General features: G+C 46.2%; 1 protein-coding gene across 1 annotated transcript in view; it reads right to left on the bottom strand.

The window, feature by feature from the left end:
* agap1 (ArfGAP with GTPase domain, ankyrin repeat and PH domain 1) overlaps positions 1–22,107 on the bottom strand; it is a 144,816-nt gene that overhangs the window by 120,146 nt on the left and 2,563 nt on the right. The window lies entirely within an intron of this gene.

Here is a 22,107-nt window from a genome sequence, read left to right as displayed (position 1 = left end):
CTAGATCAGGGTTCGGCAACCCATGCGGCTCCTCTTCCATCTTTACACTGCGGCTCCGAGCGTCTTGGGAAAATAAATGATAGATATTTAAATTGAAGTGTATTTCATTTGTGTTAATTCCTTTTTTTAACTTTTAGTTCTAAGTTGGAAGAGTGTTGTGATCTTGAAATATTATAGAAAATTATATTTATGATTTTTTGCCGCTCCAAATAACGTCACACTGGCGGAAGCCGGTAAAGTCCCGATTGGCAGATGCTGTGCGCAGAAGTTCAGGAGCAGAAGTCCCATAAACCAGGTAAAATAAATATTTATGAGGAAATTTTGCGAATATTTATTTTTTATTGTTTACGGACAATGATTTTTATCTTGATTTATTTTTAAAATTCAGGTCAAGGCTTCGCTACACGCTCTGAAAGCCCAAACCTCAAAATGGGTTCATTACATAAATAAAATTTAATTTTCTCCGTAATACTTTGTGAATTTCAGAAGCAACACACTTGTTTATACAAAGTGTAAAGGTAATAAAAAGCAATATATACCGTGGTACCTTTATTTTAGACGTCAAAAAGTAATTGCGGCTCCCGGTGTTTTCTTTTCCGAGGAAACCGGGTCCAAATGTCTCTTTGGGTGTTAAGAGTTGGACAAGAAGGACGACCAAAGAGAAGACGGATGGATGTCGTGAGAGAAGATATGAAGGTAGTTGGTGTGAGAGAGGAGGATCCAGAGAATAGGGTGAGATGGAGAATTCACTGAGGAGACCCTGCAGGGAGAGGAAAAGACGAACACTGAGGACCAGCAGTATCACTCTGGGTGGAACACTAAATAGAAAAAGGCTAAAAAACAAAAACCAAATCACAAATTCAAAGACCACCTGCTAGTAACTCACTGCGGGCAAAACAAGAGCCCCGATAAGCAGCAGCGTCCTCACGTCCACCTCTTGGTGTTCACAGCGACGCCGTCACACCGTCGCTTCTTTCCCCCCCCGCGAAGCTCGTGGTTATCGGAGTGGCGCTCGGCGGCGGCGGCGGCGGCGGCGCTCTGCCGCCGGAGTGCACGAGCACGCCGGAGCGGCGCTGCCACGAGAGGGCGCTTCTTCCCACAGAGTTCCCCTGACCTTCACACAACAAGGCCTTCATTCATGGCTGTTCCTTCACTCTCTCACAGACAGAAATAGGGGGTGAAGGGGGGGATTTCCAACTTTTAATTGGTAATTTTGTCAGACTTCTATGATGTTCTGCTATAAACTCTACTGTGTCATTTGAAAGAGTCGCCCACTGGCATGTAGATGAGACGCCTCATCAGACTTGATGAAATAAATGCTCACCGTCGGTAAGGCTGGATGTCAGAAATGACCTTTCCGGAATAAATACGGCCGTTTTACACGGCTTCATGGGAACGTGAAGGTCAGTATGAATCCCGAAAAGAGGAGTCCGACTGAATGGTATCTGGTCGGGCTCTTTGTCCCGTCATCAGACCAGATGGAGGTGTTTGTGGATCAGTTAGTCTGAAGACATTGGATCCAGAAACTGTCAGATCTGAAGAGTCTGTCCTTGAACACATCATGCCATAGTAAAAACAAATATATTGATCATCTATGCAAGAATCAGGAACGGACGAAAAACCATTCGATCCACGTAAACTCTACAACACTTTGTCTTCAAATGGGATATCTTGCATAGAAATGATTTGAAACGTCCAGAAAAACAAGTAGATTTTGTTTTCTGTCCTCCGCTTTTTATGTAACTGGAGTGAAAAAATGTAAATAAAAGAAATCATGTTGTGTCATTGATATTCCGTGCCCGGGCGCACAGTGTGATGAATATGAATGGACAAAATAATATTTTCTTTATTTCCTGCCCTTGTAAAAGTAACCTTAGATTACCGAGGGACACTTTAGATTCCGGCGGTAAAAAGTGCTTCATGTTTAGAAGCTGGACAGCAGAACTGATGCACCTCGACTTCAAACACAGCGTCCTGTTTCCACCTGTGCGTCGTATGACCACCTTATAAAGGTACTACAGTCGCAAAAATAAAAAATAAAAAATAAACAGAGTCTGATATTTGGCAGAAAATGTATCCAACGTGAAGAGAGAAGACGGCAGCGTGAAGCTAAAATATCACCCCAAACCTTTCCAGAGACACAAAACACATTTTCCATCCACAACAAGAGACACCAGATCACTTGCTGTCTGACGGGCACGATCGATACACACACACACACACACGCACACACACACACACATCAGTAGCTCAGTACCAAGCATGCATGTGAGTGTGTGAGACACGCCCTGTGTGAATGGAGAATGTGTGTGTGTGTGCATGTGTGTTTGAGGGGCTGTGCAGGAACATAGTGACCTTGACCAGAGCCTGCATGGAGGAGAAGTGTGTGTGAAGCAGGGCTTCTCCTGTCCTGCCGTCAAAAGCATCTCACCTTGACGGACGACTGACCTACATCGCCGCTCAGCCTCTGAGCGGGTAAACATTTTACATTTTACGCCGTCGAACGGCGGAGGCTTTTCGCCGGCGGAGCTGACAGGCCGTGCGTGAAGCTCCGAGCCGACAACAACACAATTTTGCTGAGCGTGAAGCAAAAAAAAAAACCCAACGTCTGTCCAAAGATTTACAGTTCGGAGGTTGCGGAAGTGACCTCCAGCCTCCTGCATTATCAACATGAACACGGTGGCAACTCGGAGCTTATTTTTTTTCCTCGTTTGTGAGGAAATATATCCGAGATGCTCATATCTGTGGCTTTTGCGCACTCATCCAGGTACTGAGCGTGTCAGAAATCCCGAAAAAGCTATAGATTGCTTTATATTTGACGTTTTCATTTCTCTATTAAAAACGGAGACGTTATTTTAATGTCAACACACCGACTGACGTGGCAGAAAAGGGGGGGGGGGGGGCCTTCAGAATATCGCTTGGATTTCTTCCGCGCCATCGAACTAGTTAAACTCTGGGTTTTGTTTTTGAAATTTCACGTAACATGAAAGTTGCGTTCTCCCCCGATGTGCGCCTAATGAGGCCGCCGCTGAGTCATCACGCCGCCAATACGGCGTGTGGGGCCGTCATTGTTCCGGGCGCGTCCCGTAGTCGTCGTTCCCGTCTGGATCGTGTTTTTCGGAGGAATTCGGGGCTTCCCACGCGAGCGCCGTCCGCACAATTATATCTTATTTTCTGCCATGTCGCTCCGCTTACGGAGGCGGGGCTCCGGGGGATCGGCTTTCCTCCTTTCCGATCCGCCCTCGTCCCGTCGTTCTCTTTCTTTTCCCGCATCCATTAATCTCCGTGGTTCAGATTCAGGTCTACCGCCACCTCGTTTGTCCTCAGTCACATCCTCCCATCCCCTCCTCTTCTTCTTCTTCTTCTTCTTCTTCTGCACGGCCCTGCCAGCTGCAACCACCGGCCGCACAGCTGCGCTCGCCGACCAACTTCGTTGGCTTCTGTTCAAATTTAGAGTTCCCGAACGGCCGTTTTGCGCTGTGATCCCTTTAAAATGAAAAAAAAACAAAAAAATTTTCGTCGAGCGCCGAATGGAGCGTTTTCGACACGGTGGGAGTTTTTTTTTTTTTTTTTTTCAGCCGAAGCACTTCAAACCAGGAGAAGATGGACAGACGCACATTGCTGCTTTTAGGGTGAGTCATAGGCAAGTCACCGAGGAGAGCCGGGGGGACAACAGGAAGGAGAGACGCTGAAAAGAAAGAGGAAATGAAGAGGAGGAGGAGGAGGAGGGGAAAAAGAGAGGAGAAAGACAAGAAAATAAAGGGTTTCAAGGAAACAATCTGGAGGTTGGCAGACCTTAGAGGTAGAAAAATAAAGGTGAGAAAAGATGGATGAGAAAGAAACCGAGAGGAACGAAAGAGGAGGACGGGAAACGAGGGAGAAGGGAGGACCTGTGGGAGACGAGACGACCAGAATATGGAGAGGAAAGTGAAGCAGAAGAGATGAAACGGGCACGAGGGGAAGCCGTGGGCGAGAGGAGGGGAAAAAAAAAAACTGGAGGACGGCAGGAAACAAATGAAAAAGAACAGATGAAAATGGAGAGAAACAAAGGGGGGAGGAAAACCAAACGACTGAAAGAAACGGGGGGATGATATTAATAGAGGGAGGAGAGAGGAAAACAAAACAAAGGGAGAGGAGAGGCGTTACAGAAGAGAGGAAGTGACGAAGAAGGAGGGATGAGAAGAGCGAGAGGAGAACGAAACCGAGGGATGAAGCAGGAAGTGGAGATTAAAAGAGGAAAACCGGAGGAGAAGACGAGGAGAGAGGGATGGAGACTGATTCTCATCCTTGAGGACGGACGGGAAGACGCGTCTGCTGCCGTGTCGTCACGCTATTTAAGCAAAATTAATAAGCAAAAAAGCAAAATGATGTTTTTTTTGGTGATTTTTCTTCCCGCTCGGTCGCAGCTGGATTCGGGTGAGTTGGTATCGCCAGCCGGCGTGATGTTAGAAGGTCACGCTCGGCGTGTGATTCATCTCACACACATGTGGAGGATCTTTGACATGAAAGCGGCGTGGAGGAGCCAGGTGGCGGCGGCGGCGGCGGCGGCGTCCTTTCGCCATCACCAGGCTCCGCTGCCTCCACTAGGGGTGTAAATCAGAGCCATCATGACGATTCGATCCGATTCGATTTCTCAAGGCAACGATTCGATCGATTCGATTCTTTTTTCGATACTTAAAAATGCCCCACGATTCGATTCGATACGATTTTTTTTAACTACGATACGATTTTTTTAATACGATACGTTTTTGGCCCTTTTCGAACTGCTCGGTAACTTTTGTGGGAAAATTGTACCCAGCCGGGCAGGGCGCTGTGCTTGTTCTGAACATTCGCCTTCAACAACACCATGCCGTCTTTTCAGGTGAGCCGACAAATTAGAAGTGTTGCCACGGTAGCTTACTTCAATTCGACATTTACCAATTCTTTCCCGTTTTTGCGGAAGCCGAAATACTTCCACACGAACGATTTTAAACCTACAGGAGTGTGTAAGTCCGCGTCCTTCTCAGCCATATCGATGTCCGCCTCCCGAATGTTTAAAAGCGAGTGCTATGCCAAAGAGGGTGTGTCCGCTGAAAGACTGTGCTGAAAGAGGGGAAGGGAAGCGAAGTAGGTGGAGACAAAGTAGGTTACCGTGAGAATTACGCCTGAGAGCAGACTAAACATAGACCGGTAAAATGCATACATGCATCAATACTCTTGCGAACGTGTCGATGCATCGGATCGTCAGCTGTCGGATCGATTTATCGATACATATCGATTTTTTTTTACACCGCTAGCCTCCGCAGGTAGGCATGCAGACGACAAGACAAACGACCCAGCGCCGCCGGATTGTGGATGTGAGGAAACGGACGCTGAGGAGAAACCTCCTGATGCGATGGTTCCTCACCAGGCTGACCTGCCACAGAATCATCTCTACACCGACATTAAATCTAACAAATGCACTGAAAATGTTTTAAAGCTGCCTACGTTTCCACACAACAAGCCGCTACTTTTTTCACACTGCGGCTTAAACAACCATGCAGATTTTCGGGGCTTCAAGTCGCCAAACACATCGGACTGATTTCGAGGGCGTTCAATTCCGACGGCGAAGAAGACGACTTTAGTTTTTTTTTTTTTAACGGTAGACGTCGGCTGGAGGAGGACGAGGAAAATGGACAGTCTTATTTATTATTCATCTTTTTCATCAGCCGTGTTACAGCCACTGTTCAGGAAAAAAACATTTCCACTGTGTATTTGTGGATGTTTGTGGAAGTGTAAATATCTCATGTTACAACATGGACACCTGCGGCTTATAGACAAGCGCGGCCTATTTATGTACCGAATTTTCACGACTATAAGGCGCACATAAAAGTCTCAGATTTTCTTCAAAATGTGCGGCGCGCCCTATAGTGCAGTGCACTGTTGTTGTAAGGTGGACGTAGTAGAGACACCATGAGAAGGTTAAAGGGGGAAGTGTGGGCGTTGATTGTATATAAAAGAACGAGTATGTGCCTTACGCAGGACATCGTTGTTGTAACAACCCTGAAAACATGGCCAAACACATCCAGCCCGGCCACGTCACCAACATGGACGAGGTGCCGCTCACTTTGGACATCCCAGTGAGTCACACTGTGGAGAAGAAGGGGACCAGCATGGTAGCGAGATGCACAACGGGGTAAGAAAAGTCTTCTTGGAGACCACGGTTTCACTGAGAGTGGAAGGCAGCGCCGGGCGAGTTACGCCACAATTTACGAATGGTACGCTCGGGCTAACGAGTAGGTGCTTGGGCTAACGTGTAGATGCTCGGGCTAACATGTAGATGCTCGGCTAACAAGTAGATGCTCGGGCTAACATGTAGCTGCTCGGGCTAACATGTAGATGCTCAGGCTAACATGTAGATGCTCAGGCTAACATGTAGATGCTCAGGCTAACATGTAGATGCTCGGGCTAACATGTAGATGCTCAGGCTAACGTGTAGATGCTCAGGCTAACATGTAGCTGCTCGGGCTAACGTGTCCGCCGGCACTGTTGTTCCAGCTTTCGCAAAAGCCGGCATAATGTCTGAGGAAAGCGACTCTGACGGTGAAGAAAGTGAAGCTGGCATGTGTGATGGAGATTTGGCGCAGCTGTTCTAATCAGAAACACAGGATGACGACATCGATGGGTTCGATTGATGACGATTACCGGTAAAAATATGTGAATACAAAACGCAGTTTAGCTCCTGCTCTATTTTTAAATACGTACACTTTTATTCTTGTGTGTGTTGTTGTTGTAAGGCGGACGTATTAGAGGACACCATGAGAACGTTAAAGTGTGGGCGTGGATTGGATATAAAACCCGCGCCTTATAATCAGGTGCGCCTTATGTGTGAGTTAAATACAATAATGGCAAAACATAATTGAATCTGCACCTTTTAGTACGGGGCGCCTTATGGTCGTTAAAATACGGTACATTATAATTGTTTAGTTTTTATTACATTATATATGCAACTTCTATTCAGGTGCGCTCAATAGTCTGGAAATGACGGCGTTTGTTCAAGACCGGGTCTCGAAGCTGATGGCAGTCGGCATCCAAGGTGGAGAAAACACTTTCAGAAATGTCTTTTTAAATCCTGGTGTTTTCTATTCAGAAAGGAACCTTTGGACCATTGAATAAAAAACATCAGGATCTAAAGTGAGACTTCTAAAAGTGTCTTCTCCACCTCAGGCACCAACTGCCATCAGTTTTGAGACCCGGTCTAGAACAACTAGTCATTTCCAGACTATTGAGCGCTCCTGAATAGAAGCCACACCGGCTCAAAAATAGCTAATTAAATCTATGTGTACATTTATAGGCCGCAGGTGTAACATGAGATGTTTACACAGAACATTTTTTTAAACATTTAAATAAATCCATAGCGGTAACATCCACACATACGTACTGGAAATGATTTTTTCCAAACACTGTAACACGGCTGATGAAAAAGACGGATAATAAATGAGACAATCTATCCGTTTTCTTTGTCCTCCTCCGGCCGATGTCGATCTCGGTCTTCCTCCTGCGCGCTAAAACCGTTAAAGTCGTCTTCTTCACCGTCGGAATTGAACGGCCTCAGAATTTCACGCTCGTTTCATCGGTCCGATGCGACGAGGATAAATGTTTTGGCGGCGTGAAGCTGATGACGGATCTGTTGTTATAACGGCAGCGTTTCAATTTTCCTTTCTTTACATTACAGCACACATAAGCTGAAGAAAGCGCAATGACATATTAACACCTATACTTGAGATTTACACACCAACGTTCACCATGAGAAGATGGTGCGGCGTTGATGAACCCCGATATCGAATATCTATCCTGAAAACAGCTGAAAGCGGCCTGGAAAAATAATAAATCAGCTAATATCTCATCATCTATTCATTCAAACCACTACATTTTTGCTTCATAAATATTTAATATGTGAAAAACCAGAGGACCACCCTCTTGATATGTGTGCGATCACATGACGTGGTCATGTGATGGAAGGTGGAGGAGCAGCTGCTGGTTAATGAAATGTTTCCACCTCCTGGGAGAGTGTGTGTGTGTGAGTGTGTGTGTGTGTGTGTGTGTGAGCCATCATCTTGATCCTTTCATAAATAATGCAAGGCTAATGTTACTGTTATTGATCATGACGCTTGCGACACAGAGGTCAGGGGTCATGGAGAACATGATATGGAGACATGGAGAAGAATGCTGTAGCACATGTTGCAAAATGAAGTGAAGCAGGACAATTTCAGGGGCAGAAAACACATTTACATACATGACAAACGCTGACGATAATCTAAAACAGAATGGATTGATGACTAATTGTACAATATTTTTTCAAGAAGTTATCTCGCAATCATTTTCAATAACCGCTACCGTTGTTTCGTCAGCGCCGAGTGGGGAGGAGGGTATTTATTAGGCAACAAAAGATGCTTCTGGATGTTTATCAGACTGAGATTGTTTCGAGGTGCTGTTACAGTGTTGGGTGACGCTCCTTATTCATCCAAATATTCGACACGTGCACCCAAACGCTTGGGGAACTGTGAGTACAGGAGGCGCCTGGTCACATTACAGTAAACTGAGGCTCTGTTGATGTCTTTAAAAGTCGACATCACGCGAAATAACGCCTGAAAAACCGAGTCAGAGATGGTCCAAAGAAAATGACGGGTAGATTTATTTGTTTTCAATAAGCGAGGGGTAAGACCGTCGCTGAAAAAGACGCACGAGAAGGCTGATGGCGCTGAGGTCGCTCCGACTCGTTAGCCTAACGCTCATCTGTTAGCCGCTCACGCTGTTGGCTGGGTTGACCGCGACCCCTACGACCCCTACGACCCCACCTTCTATCACCACGGGTGATATCACCCCTCCGGTGGTCTGGGACGTTCCCGGTTCACCTCCGAATGAGAGCTCCGAAAACACCTGGATTCAAGAGTCGAAACGTTTATTGTCACGAAACATGTTTGTGAAGTTCCTACTTTGCTGTCCGCAGTGCATTTGGATATGTGCTAATAGGAAGAGTGTAAACATTATTACAAATATGCTTATAGATATGACTATGAACAGTGCAATAGATCAGTGTCCGTGGAGGTCGGGGTGAATTCTTGTCCAACTTGGCAACTGGGCTTGAATTTCTTCACGTGAAGACGTTTAAGCCTGAGCTCATCCCAGAGGCTTCTTCACTTCTAATGACCAATGGGGAGTTTCCCCAATATGATTATTATTATCAATATGGTCATTATTATTATTTGGAAGTGAAGAAATTCAAGCCCGATTGCAAAAACCAGATGATTTCGACAAGAATTCAATAGAACAGTGCAGTAAGACATTTGAGTGCAGCTTGGTGTGCGACTCACAAAGTGCAGGTGCAAGACTCTGGGACTCAGGAACCCACGGTTTAATAATGGACCCGTAAACAAAGAGCTTCCCAAACCCTGACCCGATCCTGCTCGGTGGAAGTGTAAATATCAGTATATCAAATATCAATATTTCCAGGCGGGAAACCTGCGTGAAATCCACTGGACCTGGACGGAAACACGCGGATTCAATGCGGATTCATGCGGATTCGTGTCGGCGCACGGTGATTTAGCGCCGCCGCGAGAAGCGGGTGAAATGCTTTGCGTTGCGGATGTCGGTGTCACGGCCGCGTTATCTCCAGTCTAATTATGAAGCGGTGAATCATTGATGGGTGAAGGAGGCCGGGCCTTTGGGGGAGGCGATGGAAGGGGGGGGGTCCCCGAACATATGCTCTGCCCCCCCTTCCTCCGGAGGCGTGGCGGCGACCTATGCGACAGGAAGTGACGTCACCCCCCCACACACACACACACACCCGGGGGAGCGTCAAGATGGACTGATTAGTGTTTATCCCCGGTAAGTCAATGCGCTGGCCGGGCGGCGTATGAAGCGCGTCCGTGCTGCGGCGGCATTGTGAGGCCGCGGGCAGGAAGCCGCAGAGCTGCAGACTATTTTTATACCTGAGTGTTGGCAGGGGCCGGGCTATTGTTTGGGTCGGGTCGGTGTCTAGAGCTTCCCCTCAAAGGCACTCAGGGAAGAGGCCTTCTGCAGCTGCCGACCCCCCCGGCCTCCGTGATCCAGAGGCTTCCGCATCGCTAACACACACACACACACACACACACGGACAATGAGCGGGTTCATGTTTGCAGGCCGTCGTTTATCTGAGAGAAAACCCCGTCTTTAGCCGCGCTCGCGTTTAACAGCTTCATATTCGTGTTATTTACCTTTTAATCGCGTGAAACGCAATGTAAAAACTTTCCGCAAATACACTGAAATCGTCCTTGGCCAGACCACATGGAAAATGACATGAACTTCTTCATTTGCGGGGCTTTTTCTGAAAGTGGGAAAGGGAAGCTGAAAAATCACGCCATTTCAGTTTTTGTGTCATTTTCAGGTTTTTCCAATTCTATAAGATCAGATCTCAGCTATTATTTTGCCTCACATCCAACATAATAGAAAATTTTTTGAATTGATGCTTTGTGTTTACCAGAATGCGACATCTAGCGGTCAACCAGCTTCATTCAGAAGTTAAAATAATGTTTCTCACTTTATCATTAATAGCTTTTCAGCTTGAAATCGTGCTTTAAAAGTGAACTGGCATTGTTAAGTTACGTGAAACCACCGCTCTTTTGACATCCCAACACAAACACTGAAAAACATGATGTCACCATGAACGCCAGGTCTGTCACGTGTGTGTGTGTGTGTGTGTGTGTGTGTGTGTGTGTGTGTGTGTGTGTGTGTGTGTGTGTGTGTGTGTGCTGTGACAGAGCAGACGGGCCGCCTCGTCATCAGGCTCAGTTTGGACTTAAAAACGACGAAAACGACGCTCTCTGTGCTTTCGTTTTTGGTACGTCCCACCGCGGGCTGGACGCCGAGGACGCCGCCGGTCTGAACACAAAAGCCGAAAACCACAAAAATAATAAGACACGTCCCCACAAGGTGATTTCAAACACTGAAAGAACACATTGCATGGTAATTCTATGTGTTTGGACTGAGAGCCGCAGAAAAATGGCCTCTTAAGTAACTCTGGGAGGTAAATAAGGTCGGCACGCAAAATGATTCCCTTGCTTTTACTTTCCCTCTCTAGTCTCTGCTTATAAATTAAGATATAATGTTCTTCATCTCCCAGGTTGACATTTTGAGCGGTCAGCCGCCGCCTCGCCACCCTCGGGGTCGAAGAACGCTGACGGAAGCCGGGTCCTAAAGCTTTGAATGCTAAAAACTCAACCAAGATCAAACTCTATAACCCCCAACCATCCAGAGCAGGAGCTGATAAATCCAGTGCAAAATCATTTTTATTATTGGGATGCCATTTAAAAAAAAATAAAAACATCTCAATCCTCCACTTATCAAATTTTGTAAAATTTTCTAGACTAGTTTGTGTGTGTGTGAGTATATGCACGCACACACACACACAGTGTGTGTGTGTAATTCAGCAGCTGTTAAAGTGGTCACATGGCAGTGACACCGTCAGTTGTCGCCGGAGGATTTACTGGACAGACCGGTAGAACCTTGAATAACAACCAGCCACACAAACAACACCTATCAGGCCTAAAACGGAAAGGCGGCAGCAGTGTGTCGAACGAGACATCACACGCAGGCGGTTTTGTTTTGGAAACGTCGTTTCCACAGCGCCGTTTCGTGAAACGTCTGAGTTATTTTGGTACGAATGCACAATGGCGTTTCGACATTTTGAAAAGACACTACAATCTTACGTTTCCCAACGCGCCGTCGGGTTCGTTGAAATGCGTTGGAAGTAGAGGGTCGGTGTGCGGGCGTGATGTGTCAGAGGCGAGCGGCGACACAGCGAGCGCCCACTCCTCTACCGACTCTTCGGTAACTAAAAGCCGTGACGAGACGCCTGAAATAATGAGAGCCTCAAACTGCGACGGGAAGCGGAAACACTCAAGGTCACAAATTGTTTCTTGCCACAACATTAAGCAGAGGCTCCGTCGCGCTTCGCATAGAGATGGAGATGGAGGGCGCCGAGAAACAGAGGGAGATAAATATCAGCCAATCGGCTGCGGGATGACACATTTAGTGGGCAAGCCTGGAGCTCTGCATTATTCAGACACAATGACCCATTAAAACTGTTAGTGAGGGAGAAGATTGCAGGGAAGCAGAGCAGACCACGCTCTGGTGCATCTTCTTATGGACCAATTATCACACAAACACAGATCCCACGGCGCCACGGCTCATATCCGCCGAGTTAACCATCTAACGTCAGAAAACGGTGGCCAGGCGAAAAACGTCATCGGCGATTTACCTGCCGCCGACACGAGGTCGTACGTTAGAGATATCCTGTGCCGCGGTGACCAGGTAGCAAGTAGTATTTAATTTCTTCTAGCGGCTCGAAGGTCTAGTTGCCACAGTAGCTTTTAACCCAGTCTTTCACACACATGTCAGTATCGGCTATTTACTCCGATTCTTACTCTTAAATCACCCATTTCTGTTTTTTTGCAGCTAAGCTGTGCTGTGTCTTCAATCCCAGCAGGATAGCAAGGCTGTTTAAACATTAATATCATGTGTAAAAATGACATCAGATGCAATGTTAGCACATGGAATCCAACAGCTTCCAGATAATAGTAATAATAATAATAATGCAATGCTGGTAAGATAGCAGTTCATCCAGCAGATTACAGTGTGTTATGAGCTGGGAAAAACCTGCAGGGGAAGAAACTAAAGCTGGGGATCCACCTGAAGAAGAGCCTGTGCTCAAGAGAAGATTCCTGTCCGCTCCGGGGAAATGATCTGGATTTAGAAGTTCCAGCGCGGAGCCGATATTGTGGATTCTCTGCACACAGCCGGGGATGGGAGCACCTGGAACGTGGTCCGGTGTGGCGGAGAAAGCGTACGCAAGGGTGGGCATCAGTTAATAAGCAGCAAAGCTAAAATGCTGATTGTGCATAAAGAATGGAATGGAGTTATTTAAAAAAAAAAAAAAAAATTAAAATGAACAGCATGGTTTTATTGCAAGCTGTGGAAAAGTCTTGGTCTCGCAAAGGACGGCGAGGAACGTAAACACTGCACAGTAGGTATGGTTTCCCAAGAGACAACATACTTGAGTGAAAGCCACTGTGATTTGGAGCCTCTATCCGAGTTCCAGCGAAGAAAACACAATCTCTATTTTGCAAATATTCAATCATATAGCAAGAGCGGGACTATGAGCAGGTCAAATATCAGAAGCAGGAAGGAGCAGTTTGACCTGAGGGACTTAAAAAGTGAGTAGAAAGATAAAAAAAAGAAAGAAATGTTGACTCTGTGGGAAAGTGACGGCAGCTCATCACCTAAGTTCGCCAAAACGCCGCTGACGCCACATATCTTTAGATGTTTGGTACACACTGGTCGGAACGGTGGCGAGGAGGAAGAGGAGGAGGAGGGCGACTGCGCCGCTCGACATGCCGAGGAGCCTAATTCCAGCAAACAGAGGGATTAGGAGCCAAACAGAGGCGTCTCAGCGGGGCGTCTGGGCGAACAGATTAGACAAAGTGGGACACCATCTCAGAGCACGGAGAGCCGAGAAGCGGTGCAGAGAGGAATGATGTCAGGAGGACGCCGTCTTCCGTCTGCCGCTGATATGTGACAGGTCACTAATTCGGACGGACGGCCGTCGGCGCGGGGAAAACCAATCCGTAGCACGGACACCCGTACCGACGGTGACGATTCACAACGCAGGCGGGGAGCAAACGGATAAATATTACTCGATCGTTTCATAAAGTATCCATGCATCTTAACTGACTTTTATGCAAACTTGGTTTCTTTTAGGTCCTCACTGATTACCGTAGTTTTCGGACTATTGAGCGCACCTCAATATAAGCTGCACCGGCTAGACCAGGGGTCGGCAACCCGTAACACCCAAAGAGCCATTTGGACCCGGTTTCCTCGGAAAAGAAAACACTGGGAGCCTCAATTACTTTTTGACGTCTAAAACTAAGGCACCCCTGTATATATTGCTTTTTATTACCTTTACACTTTGTATAAACAAGTGTGTCTTGAGTTGCTTCTGAAATTCACAAAGTATTACGGAGAAAATTAAATTTTATTTATGTAATGAACTCATTTTGAGCTTTGAGCTTTCAGAGTGTTTAGCGGAGCCTTGACCTGAATTTCAAAAATAAATCGAGAAAAAAATCACTTTGTCAGTAAACAATAAAAAAATAGATATTTGGAAAATATCTTCCTAAATATTTATTTTACCTGGTTTATGGGACTTCTGCTCCTGAACTTCTGCGCACAGCATCTGCAAATCGGGACTTTACCGGCTGGCGGGTATACCGGCTTCCGCCAGTGTGACGTTATTTTGAGCGGCAAAAAATAATAAATATAATTCTATTTAACATTTCAAGATCACAATAATCTTCCAACTTAGAACTAAAAGTTAAAAAAAAGGAATTAACACAAATGAAATATACTTCAATTAAATATATATAATTTATTTTCCCAAGCCACTCGGAGCCGCGGTGTAAAGATGGAAGAGCCGCATGGGCTGCCGACCCCTGGACTAGCCGATCGCTATCTCGGTCTTCCTCTTGCGCACTAAAACCGTCAGAGTCGTCTTCTTCGGTGTCGGAGTTGAACGGACTCAGAATTTCCCGGTCATTTCATCGATCCGATGTGACGAGGATAAACGTTTTAGCGGCGTGAAGCTGGTTAGCGTCCCCCACCCAAAGTCCATATATTAGCCGCATCGTTGTTTACGTGGAAAAAAAGTCGCAGCTTATCGTCCGGAAATTACGGTACTTGCTTTTTCTCCACATGACTCATTGACAGTTTTCAGAAATCATGACAAACTGATGAACTTGATATTCGGCAAACTACCGTCCAAAAATAAACAGGCAAGAAATTATCTTCACAATCGATCGGGGCGACTCGGCAGGAAATCAGGGCCGTTAAAAAAGTCACCCCTTTCTCAAAAAAAAAAAAAAGAAATTTGAAAAAACGTACATTCATATCCGTGTGAGTGTTTGTTTATCTACACACACACACTTCAAGGTTTAGACTAACACTTCCTCCTCACACAGGTTAGCCGGAGGCAAAACAGTGCGACAGTCAAACCTGGACGCACATTTCAAAGTGAGAGGAGAAACAAGGAGGGGATTTTCAGCCAGAGGAATCTCGCCATTTTCACCGGAGATTCCAGTTCATCCAGTCACGCGTGTGTCAGTAATGTATGTTAGATGAATGAACCACTTTACTCACACTGAACTAGCGTATCACTACAAAATAAACAGGGTGCAGCACCATTGGACGTGCTAGCTTGTGTGACTTAGCGGGCAGATGTGTTTCCCTCGCCTACCAGGCGGAGGTGTTTGGTTTATCCTCGGGTGACAGCGGCGTTCAGGTTCTCCCGTTTCCCTTCCCCGTCCGCCTCCTCTGACCGGCTCAGCCTTAATGAGCATCAGGACTTGCTCATTATCTTGTTAATCGCATCCCGAGGCCTCTGGTTTCCGCCCTCCGATCATCTCCGATCCACAAACCCGCGGACTTTCGCCGCGGTTTCTGGGTTTTTCTCGTGGATGAACCTTCAACTTGAGGAGCGAAGACGGCTCTTGACCTACAACTGTTTGTAATCAGGCCTGTTTTTTCCCCCCGGGTCTGCTTTGCGCCCGGAGTCGGATTATGGCGAACGGGAAACCCGGAGTCTCCTAATCCTAGTCATCCCAGTTAACCTTCTCTCACTGGTGGGTGTCACAGATCAGAAGGTAAAGACGCCGGGTGACCTGAGATCTAACGGACGTCTGGGAGAAAGCAATATAACCCCCCGCCTCTTAAAAAACTGTAAAAACTAACCGAAGACTGCCAACGTGTGACACGATATCTTTGGCCAAATCTAGAAACGGCTGCTGGATCATAAATAATACGGAACATATAGATGGCGGATTCAATCTGTTTTTGATAATGCGGAAGTGAAAATGGCTGAAATGTGAAGTGAGTCACAGACATCGGTGGTAGAGGCTGTTTACCATTCTGGGGATAGAAATCGTAGAAGCCGACGCACACTGGAAGAAATGTAGCAGAACTGCTTTACACCGGAGCTACGTTAGGATGTAAAAAAACTACAAGGTTGCCCCAAAAAGCAGGTTTTTTTTCACTGAATTTGGCTATTTTCTTGTACGCGGCGTGAGTTGTTGCTGTGATTAAAAGATGTTTATAAGTGACGATTTGAAAACAGGACAGTTTCAGCTCCTCCTCAAACCCAACCTAAGACAACACACATTTTAAGAATAAGAGCAACTTTACTTATCCTGAAGGTAATTGTTGTGCCAGACTTACAAGGATTACATTAAAATTATTAATGATATTAGAAAATTGTATGAACAGTCTAAGCAGAAAAAAAAAAAGAAAGGGGGGTAAGAAATACAAATAAACTATAAAGTGTCTTAAGGTCTTTAGTACCAAGTGAAAGATTAGGAGTGGCTAAGACTGTGAAAAAATATTGTACATGTAGCTGTTAGGAAGTGAAATATTGCACAGTTATGAACATTTCAGGATCATTTCTGCATGATCCACATGGCAATAAGTCCTCCTATGTAAGAGCCCAAATCAAAGGCTTCCCAGATGTTTTGTGTCCCTTGCATTCGGTTGCCGACTTTTTGTTTATGTAAGATCCGCTTCTGCAGACAATTCATCTCACAAACATACTGCAGGTGGGCGATATCAAGCACACAGACGGTGGGAATGACAGATATCATCTTTTCAAAAATAGACGTGAGCGACTGCGCATCTAGACCCTCGGGTCCACCGTCAGATATCTCGGAAGCGCCCCTTCCTCGGGCTCGGCGGCTTTGAATCCTCGGTTAAGATGCGATTCGACGTGACGTGTTGACGTGATGCAGAGATTACTACCTTGTTAATGTTCGAGCGCGGCAACGGCGTTCGAACGTGGCGGATCGGATCCGCTATCATCACGCTCCACCTCGTACGCTAAGCCTGTTGACAGAAGGCCCGGGGGGGGGGGGGGGTTACACTAATATGCAACCACTTTAAAACGGAGGACATCGGTCCTGCGTTCGGCCCTAATCCGGCGCGGCCAGCATGCAGGGGCTGTTGTAACAAAAGGTGCAGAGAGGTCTCCAAACGGAGTGGCGTGCAGCCGCGCTGTTATGTAACATAAAGCCGTCATTCAGAAGTGACTCTTACTTCTATTAGCATTACATCACCACTCGGCGAGGAGCTTCACTCTGGCTCCATGCGGCGCTGATACCTGCGCACGCACATATGTGCTAGCTAGCAGCTCGTACAGGCTCGCCGCACATGGTTTACCCGGTGTTTACGCTCGCCTGCCATGCGCCAATTCAGCGAACTCTCTTAAAGGCTGCAGGGGATGGAATTTGCATTCATCACCAGCGTCACTTGAGCTGGACGGATAACCGTGTGAAAAGAGGGTTGGTCTTTGTGGGAACGAGCGGCGCAAATACAAGCGCGCTCAAACTCAACATTTGTTTACATTTGCATCGTCTTATCGGCCGGTCGCGGACGTCGTCGCTAAAGAACTTGAAGTTGCACCAAACTGAGGGTGGAAGTGTTTGCAGGCGGGTGAAGACTTTCAGCTGCAAGAGATTCTTCCTTACATGGACACCGTATTTCTCCTCGCTCAGTCACCCTATAGCTAAACAACTGTAAGTCTTTTTTTTAAACAGATTAAAAAAAATGGCTGTAAATGACCTGAGAGTCTGGGGGGACAAAACCTGAAAATTTGGGAGAATCTAAAAATCTGAAATGGGCAATGACACAAATCAACAAAATGCCAGAAAAAAAAGATAATCAAATGCCTCCTATTCCAAGGTCTTCATAAAGGCGCGTAATGCTGATTTTCAGATGAATTTTAAAACATGCTGGGATTTTTGTGGAAAAACTTACACAAACGACACAAACTCCCAGCACAGGTGTCCACTCTTTTCTAAAGGAAAATGACAAGCTGACAAAAATGTACCGGTTGAATAACTAGCCCTGAACGTGGGTCGGTTTAGTTCTTAAACTACCTGATTAATACAACGTGGGAGAAGTTAGTAAGTCGTGAAAACAGGAAGGCCTGTGTCCTCCTTCTCCAGGTGTTTCCAGATTTGAAACGTAAAGCCGGCCATGTCTTCGTCCCCCTTTACCACAAGGTCCAAGCCTAGGGTGGCCGACGGCGAGCTCGCCAACACCGGCCGACATCCCAGCGTTCCAACCACAGGAGTTGGTCGGTGACCAATAACGGGTTTAATCCTTCATTGACAAAAGTGCGAGATAGTAACATTATTGAAATCTGACACTGTGCGTTTTTAAAATAACTTGAGCTGCCCTGTCCTAACGCCCCATTTATGGCGAGGCGAGTTTTTTTGTGTTCTTTTATCATCTATTTATGAACGTCACACAACTTTAGTTTTATCGAAAGGCATGTTAGACCGGGCCATCTCAAGGTAGCGGGAGCTGAACTCTCATTTATTTAGTCATTTTGAAGGGGTCTGTTTAGAAACTTGAATGTTAGGACGAAATAGCAAAAAAGGTACATAGGGAGAGACTTTTTTTTTATAGATTATACCTTATACTTTTACACATCAGTTTATTTCATTTATTTATTCTCCGTTAGCTTGTCACTGTCTTGCTGCTGCAAGCATGGGATCATTAAAGTACAATCTCATCGCTAATAAATGCTAATCAAAGCTGGACTATAGTCTCATGTAAATGCTGCTCAAACATCAATAAAGCAGGATAGATATATATATTTACATCTGATGAATAATCACATGTGCCTGAGGGATGGTTGTGTTTTTGTGTGTGTGTGTGTGTGGGCTGCGGCAGATGACCTGTGGTGTTGGTGTCACCTGGCACCCTGGACCGCGGCCGCGGCGGCGTGAGTCACCGCTCGTAACTGGGCCGCCGTCTCACCTTAACGGGCTGGAGGACAGCGGGATTGCGGCGGCGAGCTTACATAACGGGGACAGGAAAGCGCTGGGCGGACAGACAGACGGACGGACGGCGGCTCAACCCTTGCGTAACGTGACGTGCATCGGAGAAGCGCGTCCAGATGTGCTCTAAGGCGCACGCCGCCGCTATGGCTTGTTTCTACGCCGAAGACAGGAGTCCGGCAGACGTGGATCATCACATGATCCGAGCCGGTCGTCTCTGCTCGAAGACAAAACTCTCATTCAGAGTTCAAAAGTAGCAGAAATCTTGTCTGCATCCAGGCGCATGGACGTGATGCACTGGAAGCCTGTCATTAGCTGCTTGAAGTTTTGTGGGAGATCGGGAAACCTTTAAAGTTCCTTTCATACGTTCTGGGAGATTTTTTTTTTTTCCCTTTCTGTCCGATGTTACAGTCTTTTTTTTTTTTTTTTTTTTTCTTGTATCTAGAACACCACAGTCCTGGCAAGAGGGAGCGATCGCTGCCTCGCTTAAAGCCTAAACTTTACTGATGTAGCTTCACAAGTGGGTAAATCAAATCGGGGAATGACTGAAAATAGCCTATATTAGCTAGCATCACATCGCTAGACCAAAGCGCTGTGGTTTATTTCTTTGGTCCCCTCTGCTCATTGCAGATGGAGCAAGAGGCCATAAAAAACACACACCAAACGCCGACTGAACCTGCGGACGATCTGAATAAAACAACAGTTGACACAGAGCGGAGACTCTGAAACATTAAACAACCAAAACTCATAAAGTAACTTGACAAGCGGTGATACCTTAAGAAACCAGCGGAGAAGCAGCAGGAAATCTGGAGAGCAGCTAAAAAGTCAGGCAGCTGATTCAATGTCAGTCTCCTCACAAATTTGTATGGTCTGGTGGTTTTCTTTCACACACACACACACACACACACACACACACACACACACACACACACACAAGCACCTGTACGACTGCGGTGATTGCCAAATAAACCACCGTGACCTTTTCCGGGGAAAAAAGTGAATCAGAAGCTTCCCATCAGCTGCTGAAGCTGTGAGACATTCACAGACATCAAATGGCTAACATGGTTACGTCCTCCCTGCTGAGAAGATCCAGCATGTTGAGTCCTGTTCGCTTAAATCTGGACATTCAGACGCCCACATTCTGAAAGGCTTCTCTTTACAACGTGGATACTTTGCATCAAACAAAGACGGGAACCTCGCGGCCCATTCGTTAAAGATTATAACGATAGATACAAAGCGCGGCGGCTGTTATCCCTCGGCCAATCAACTGTCAGACACACCGCTGATGACGAGCCTGAACTATCCATACTTGTTCCCCCGCTTCAACTTTAAAAATCTGACCCATGTGTCGTATCGAATTTCCTTGCTGCACACCAACACTGTTTAGACACTGCAACTGGGTCTCATGTAGGATGTGAGGTAACAGTCACACACACACACACACACGAAGCATGTGTGTGTGTGTGTTATACACAAATGACAGATGATGCTGCCATTGTGTTCTTTTGATGTTTTGTTGCTAAAGTATACATCCGCACAGCGTGACATCATTGAGATATTTTTTGGTTCGATTCCAACGTGAAGGTCTCGCTGACTTTTAATTGACGTGTAACATCTGCCAAATGTTAAGCTGACACGGTTCAGTTGTCCAATCAACATCGTTCTGCTGTTAGATGGACACTCAGGACAGATGGTTGTCACAGGATATCCAACAATATTGCGCGCGTGAGGTCAGAACCTCTTCGGATTGTGTGTTTGCCGCAGCCTCCGCGCGGCTTAAGGTTTATCAAACATCCCTTAACAGGCTTCCCAAAGCGGCAACCTGGATAGAAGGTGTGAACACAAAACATCTCAAGAATTACAATAACATCAACAAGCCGGGACAAGAGCGAGAAGTCATTCTGTCGATCTTCAACGACCGGATAAAGCGTCGCATTTCCGTCGTTCATGCAGCGAGTTTGCGACCGTGACACCCGACTCACCTTCGCGCTCCTGCTTATTTTTTTCTCAACACCGGGCGAGGAGGCGGTTTCCCCGTAGCTCCTGATGCATCGGCGTTATTTCCGCACGTCAGACACGACAAAGGATTGAACAAGCTGCGATGGAAGTTCGGGGTGTGCGAGCTCACACCTCGGATGGTGTGAAAAATTCCCCGTGACCGGATTTTCCCGGGGGGTCACGCGAATGAGACGTAACCTATTTCAATGCATCCCAAACGTCGCCGGAGCACAAATCTGAAAATTAAAAAATAACCGGCATCTGTCTAGCGGTCTTGGAGAACAAATGATTATCTGGTGGACCCGAGCCGGCTCCTGTCCTCGATGAGCGTCACACCGCCCGCCATGGAAAGACTGGTGCTTCAGCGCTTCCTGTTGATGCTCTAAAAATAAAAACCCACAGATCAGAGCTAAGGGAGTTCTTTGTTTCAATTTAAACAGGTACGAGAATTAGACCTGACAGGCTACTAATCATTTACTGCACATGCTGGTTGTTTATTTTCTTACTCTTCAACATGTAACACATTTTGTAAAAAATGGCTTTATGACTGAAACTTACAATTATCTAAAAAAAAATTCAGGAAATTGTGCAAATGTCGACTATTGTTCCCCCGCGTCCAAGACAAGACCTCGCATATTCACCACCTAAACACATTCTACTGACACGCATGAAAATATAGATACACTAGATACCGTTTTGACTTCCATCCATCCATTCATATACGGCGCAGAAATCCATCCAAACAGTGAGCCGTTACTTTGAATAAACCCATGCACAGATTAATTTATCAAATGACTCAAATCTTGGCACGTCATATTATTCTTTTCATTTGCAAAACTCATTATCAGGCCAGATCTAATCACTCTTGACAAGCAGCCATTTCTGGGAATGAGTAGTTATTTAAAGGCCTACGTCGAAATTTGAAAACCTGCGTTCGCTTACGTACCGACCTGTTTTTGCTCAGCAGCTTCCAAACAGTCAAAAAAAGCAAAAGAAGGGAAATAGACGGATGGATCTCTGGAGCTTCCACAAGGACACTTTGAGATGATCGCTGATGACAACGGCAGCAATACGAGGACGAACGAGCGGCAACTTTCTGTTTGTAAATCACTGCGGTCAAGATATTTAATTCCCAGAACACCACCTGCTGCATGGTACAACAGACGTGAAGAACCAGCATCATCACAGAAACCAAATTCAGTGTGTTAATAAAGTTGGTAGAACACAA

Source organism: Fistularia commersonii, chromosome 6 (genome assembly GCF_037954325.1).
Source record: "Fistularia commersonii isolate RoL2024-O1a breed Wild chromosome 6, RoL_Fcom_v1.0, whole genome shotgun sequence".
Lineage (NCBI taxonomy): Eukaryota > Metazoa > Chordata > Actinopteri > Syngnathiformes > Fistulariidae > Fistularia > Fistularia commersonii.
The sequence above is the reverse complement of the archived record's forward strand: the minus strand, read 5'-3'. Positions and strand labels throughout refer to the sequence as shown.